The sequence below is a fragment of the Aythya fuligula genome, chromosome 5, assembly GCF_009819795.1.
Source record: "Aythya fuligula isolate bAytFul2 chromosome 5, bAytFul2.pri, whole genome shotgun sequence".
Classification (NCBI taxonomy): Eukaryota; Metazoa; Chordata; class Aves; order Anseriformes; family Anatidae; genus Aythya; species Aythya fuligula.
The window spans coordinates 7,068,389-7,074,460 of NC_045563.1; the positions used below are offsets into that span (position 1 = coordinate 7,068,389).

The 6,072-nt window shown below is 43.5% G+C and overlaps 1 long non-coding RNA gene across 1 annotated transcript; it reads right to left on the reverse strand.

Moving 5' to 3' along the window:
- Nucleotides 1–676: 676 nt before the first annotated feature.
- Nucleotides 677–3,972, reverse strand: LOC116489987. The gene is made up of 3 exons (XR_004253327.1): nt 3,782–3,972; nt 3,146–3,196; nt 677–822 (listed from the first exon to the last, which is right to left on the reverse strand). It is a non-coding gene; the product is annotated as an uncharacterized LOC116489987 (long non-coding RNA).
- Between the last annotated feature and the right edge of the window lie 2,100 nt (nt 3,973–6,072).

Below are 6,072 nucleotides of genomic sequence, written 5' to 3' on the forward strand. Positions count from 1 at the left end.
TGCATATGAAAAGTGATAAATAAATAAAAACCTGTTCTTGAAAGGCAACATGAGGACGTCCCCTATCCCAGTGCAGAATCCTTAAGAAAGGAAGGAAGATGAGGGTGTGCTGCCCTGCAGGCTCATCTTTTCTGCTCACCCCTGCCCTTTCCCAGGGGAGCTATCTACCCAAACTCAGTAAGCTGAACGGAAGTTCAGCCTGAATCTTACCAAGACCTCAGGCATCAGCCAAAAAAACAATGTGCATGTAGAAAACAGAGACTGAGAAGGAAAAATCCAACTGTACGGTCATCAGTGGACAGGTGGTGTCAAGAGTTCAGTTCCTTTCTGTGAACTGTTAGCAGACTTGCCAGATAACATGCAACCCAGTGATTTCACTGCTAAAGTGAGAGCTACTTTCCACGTAAAGCAATTAATCAAATCCAGGCCCAATCCATGCACAGCACTCAAGACTGCCTCTTCCTGACTTAATTCTCATTTTGCTACTCTTGGTGCACCGTACAAAACTGTAAATCACGTTTCCTGGAAGAGCAGAAGAAACTATATACCTTGGTCACCATAAGTGACAAGACAGCCACAATTCAAGTACAGATGTTCTGAAGATGCTGCATCAGGTATTTTTATTCAGGAAATCAGAGTTAATTCCAAAACCATCTGGAACTTTAAAATGAGCACAGATTTCCTAGTTACATCATCACAATTTTTAAAATATTCCTGTACATCAGATGCAAAACAATTCACCTGCACTATTAGTCTTCATTAGTTGTATGATGAAACCATTCCTGAGTCTTAGTTGTGAACAGCAACCACCGAGAGCAGGCTCTGTACAAATAAAACAGACAATTATCTTTTGACCTGCTTTTGTCATTTATATAATTCGAGCCAAATTCATCCTAGCAAACACAAAAGAAGCCAGTGAAACAACACCCTCAGTCAGCTTAGACCTCTCCCTCAAATCTTCAATCAATGTTCATTTGTTTTCTTAGATGTGTTGCTCATTTCCCCTTTTAAAACACTTTCCCAGACACCACCCTGTTAGCACTTGAATATATCCTGGAATTTCCTTTTAAAATTTTTCCTATCCAGTGCTGCCTCTTAGTCTTCAAGTGATACCAGTGCCTTCAAATGAGCAAAAATGAAGTAAAGGCATCTTAGCCCCAGCAAGCAGCTTGTTGCTTGCCTTTGGGAGCTGTTAATGGACTCCCATCCCCTGGCAATGGAGAGATCTGAACCCTTTGTGTATGTGCAAAGCAGGGGATGAATTTTTCTAGTTTACTCTTGGGTCACCTCCCCGTGAACCAAGGTGTGTGTATTTTGCAGCTGATCTCCATCCATTTATGTACTGCACACCAGCATGCACATAGGTTTTTCCAAAGGACTTCTCTTTCTCAATACTACGAGGGATTTGGCAGACAAATCTTCTTTCAAAGCTGCTTTTTAAATGAAAAGGGGGTACCTCCATGACTGAGTTTCAGTCTCTCCTACAAGAATCCCTTATGGTGTCCCCAGTAACATACGAACTTGGCTGCAGTTAGTGTTTGACTGCAGACACTTGACTGAGAGCTCTCTGCAATGGAAATACGGAAACTGAACTTTGCAGCCATCGTATTTCTCCATCGACTTAATTTCTGCTGACAAAATACTGAAGGAATGAAGAAGAGATCTGCTTTAAATAATCGGGATATTTGACTTGGGAACATGATGCAGCTGCTTTAGTACTGAGAAAAAAAATAACTATTTTTAAATACAAAAGTCTGTAGCATGGAGAAACTTTGCAGAAATGCAGCAAAAAAAGGAAGCTAAATGCTATCACTGAAGGTTACCTAAAACTCCTGGTGTGAAGAAAAGGAGAAGACGGTGGAATTAAATGAGGGTTTTGATTAGGCAATCTTGCTTATCTCTTAGCATAGGTTTATACACTTTATTGTCCATTCATTCCCAACTTGATGTACAGCTCAACAACGTGCAGAGGTGAGCTGGCCCAACAGGCTGTGAAGTGCTCCTGCCGGTGGCTCTCAGGAGCAGAGCTGTGCATGGAGCCACTGATGTCCCCTTGTGCCTTATTAAGCTCAAAGCAGAGGCAGCACAAAGCTGGGGTGCTGGTAGTGTGGGGGGCACACAGCCCAGCTTGACGCCAAGAGGGAGGAGAGGGGCACAGGGAAGGTGGCCAAGGGAAGAGCCTGGGCTGTAGCCATCACCTTCACACAGCCTCAGCTCACCAGGCCACTTCAGACCAGCTGGGGACCTGGCCCCAAATGCACTGCTCTGCGTGATGTGGGAGGGCAGTTTTACAAGTCTTTATTAAGTGACAATAAGAACATGACCGACACAAACCATGCGCTACTTCTCCAGAAGCTATGCCAAAAAAGTAGCGTCTGTCGTGCAAAACTGTTCTGTAACCCTGCATGGCACAGCAAGTAATAGTGCTATCTAGGGAATTAGCGTGAAAGCAGGTAATATCCCCTTCCTGTTTATTGCAGTAAGTAAGAAAAAGGGAATCCTGGCTCTATTATGAGATCAAAGATTTCTTCCATGGTTGTTGTCACAGTACAGATAAAACTGATAATTAGAAGTTGCTGTATTTTCAGTGCTTTTCTTCATTTTGCAGGCTGTAATCCATCACCTTGCCATGTACTGTAGTTAACTGTGTGTACTGTAGTTAACAACGCTAGCATTACTTTTTACTCTAAAAGAATAAATTAAGTTGTTGATCCTGCAAACACTGAAATATTCCTGAAGGCAAGGGAATTCAATCATCGCTTTGTTTTCTGTATTGTACCGGCTTGTATGCCCATGCACAGGACCTAAATTTCATAGCAAGGGGCTCAGGCTGAGCCACAGTTCTGCACTGTAAAGAGAGAAACATTCTTCTCAAGTGAATGAACTCAGAAACAACCACAATACCATCACAACGCCCGCTCAACATTAAATGAACAAATATTTCATGTGCTGTTACACATCAGGGGTGTTAGATCTGAAATTCATTACCACCAGAATGATGGAATTTCCCTGAACTTTCGTTTTCTAAGCTGTGAAAAACAGACTCTATAAACACTGATACAGTCTAGCAAAAGTACACTTGGATTTAAACATTTTGTTCTGTAAACACAAAGACAGAAAAAGGGAAAATTATGAAGTTATTTACAAGCTAGGTATCTTCTGGATTCTCTGTTCTCTTGTCTTGTGTTCTCGTGTTCTGAATAATAAAAAAGGATATAGTTATCAACAGCAAGAACAGAATAGTTTTCTTAAGGGATATTTGTGACTAACATAGCTTATTGAGAAAGTTTGCACAAACTTCATGTCCCAGTACCTAATCCCCCCAAACAGATCAACAAAGTAATGTCAAAAGGAAAAAAAAAAAAAAATCTTTCATATAAGATGTGTGGCAAGTTAATTATTTTTTATTAAACAACAGCATTGTTTTTTTTCTTCTTTTTTTTTCTTTTCTTTTTTTGAACACCAGAGATTAACATGGATATGCTAGATGTCATATATTGGCCTTTTAGTTCTTTCAGACCATCAGTGCATGCTGGAAAAGGAAAGTTTAGCTTTTCCACGCCGGGAGATGGAGAGTCACGCACCAAGTCAACACTGCACTTCCAAAACACCAAAATACCCAAAGCCAAACACCCACACTGTTGGACAGCACTGATAACCCAGTATCTGCAGTGCTTGGCCTTGCCATTCTCTTTTCTTTCTGCAGCCATCCTGACCCCACCATCACTTTGTGGCACTGCTCAGCTGCGCACAACCCTCTGCAAAGGTGGGGCAGTGCTACCTGCTACATTCCAACTGTCCCCTCGCCGCCGTGGTTCCTGGTTAATCCTCACGATGACTCAGAGTCGTTGTCATAATGCAATATCATTTTGCTGCTCCTTCGTGTGAAATCGCTTGTGCCGCATACCAGGAGGGTAAACAGAGTGCTTCTCCCTCTTAAAGGTGGAAAATGAGAAGCCGGGGAACCATAAAACTGTCAGTCTGGAAAGAGACTAGAGCAAATTATTAAACAATCTTGTTATAAACACCAGGAGGAAAATAAAGAGACTAAAAAAAGCCAGAGTGGATACGTCAGGAACACATTGTACCAAACCCAAACTCATTTCCCTCGTTGGCAGTATGACTGGGAAAGGGGGAGGGAGCAGATGTTGGGTATCTTGATTTCAGTCATGACAAGAGAGGAAAACATGGTTTCCATGGGCACCTGCCTGCAAAAGCACATCCCAACAAGTTGTCCTCAAACTGACGGCATGTTGGATCCTGAAGTGTCCACACTACTCATGATGGGAAGTAAAACTCCAGGAACATGCAAGTGGCCTCAACCAAGACAGCTGCATCTGCTGGGGACAGCAGGACACTAGTGTGGTGTCTGGTCAAGGAGAGGCCACAGACAAGCCAGAACCAGCTGTGACCAGGCAGGGGCCTGAAAATGGGATGCTGATGGAGAAGGGGATGCTCTCTCCTACAATGCTTATAGGGCTGTGCCAGACCAATGAGGTGTCAACAAGTACACCCACCTGTCTATGTGTCAAAGTGTAAATTAGGGTTAGCTGTCAACATAACCTAATTTGAGACTAATTAGCAACCTAGTTTGCCTTTGACTAGTTTCTCTGGCACACCCTGAAAATAAAACAACTACATAAAATAAGAATAAAAAATCAAGATATCTAACATCTGACTGTTAGTAATACCTTATTTAGCAGTCTTTATTTAAGATCTTGTCTTAGGTAAGACAATGTGTCCACAGCCCCATCTCATGCTGTTATTTATTTCAGAAAAGTCAGCAATAAAGAAGACTGAAATATATATGACTGTATGTTTAAAGAAAGCAATAGCAGCTGGTAACACTGACAAGCGAGCTCTGCTTTCCTGTTATTTATTGTTGTACAAAGGTATTGATAAGAGAGCTGGAGGGAAGATGCACATTTATTTCCATCGGCTTTATTGTACCACTGTAACATGAAAGGTCTCTGTAGAATCAAGTGGAGAAAATAATAATTATGGTTGAGACAAGGAAGAAATCCATCTTGCCCTTCTCCCATTCCAAGCTCGTGACACTTTCAGGAAGATAGCGCCTCATGGCACGTGGAGACCCTCTGCCAGACTTCTCTCACCTCCTCACCTGAGCCACAGGACAGTTTGACCCCTTATCATGGTGCTACAGGGCTTTCAGATGACCTTCCTATTTTAGGACTGTATTGAAAACAACCTCACTCAGATAGACGAGGCAGTCCATGGGAACAGCCCACAGCAATAGGGACCCTATTTCTACCAGGGGAAATGTCCATCTCCTGTCCAGGGAAGCTTTTACTAACCTGGTAAAGCTCATAGTAGTTCAGTTCTCAGTTAAGAGGACTTATTTTGTCAGCTTCTTGTTCAGACTATCTGTTTGGGAGAATTACAAGAAATCTCAGAGGACAGCAGCTGTCCCACACTCACTGGGGTGTGCAGGAGGAGAAGGTCCATCAGCGAGGGCTGAAGCAGGTATCTGGGATGAGTTAGTGGAGCTGCAACTGGAGCTGCCCCTGGGTCCCCACCCAGCTGGTGGCCCTACAGCTCACCTGAGGACACACCACAAACCTCTTCCTGTGAAACTGGGAAGCACAGATTTCTTTACCCTGGGTACTGCGTTCATGCAGGAGCCTCAAGTATTTATAGGCCAAGCCACGTAAAGCCAGAATCAATTCAAATACAGACCCTTCCCCTGCATCTGATCTCTGTGATGTGAAATATGCAGGCTCTGTATGTCCTTTCCCCGAGGAGGAGGAAGGTGAATGGGATGAGCCTGGCTTCCTGAGCTGGGGCTGGCCGATATGATGGGATGCAGGATGCAGCTAAGCCCCCTGCACACAGCCCTCCTTGAATTGGTGTCCCCTCCTGAGCCCCCACCTGACTCCAGGGAAAGCAGCTCTATTTGGCTCATGTCAAGCCTCTGCATTCAGAGGGAAAAAAAAAAAAAAAAAAAAAAAACAACCTCAGCACAGGCTTAAGCTCTAGGGATTTTCTGTAGGAGTTTTCTGGGAAATTAGTCTGCTGGGGGAAAGAGCAGCTGCGTGAGCTGAGACCCCTGCT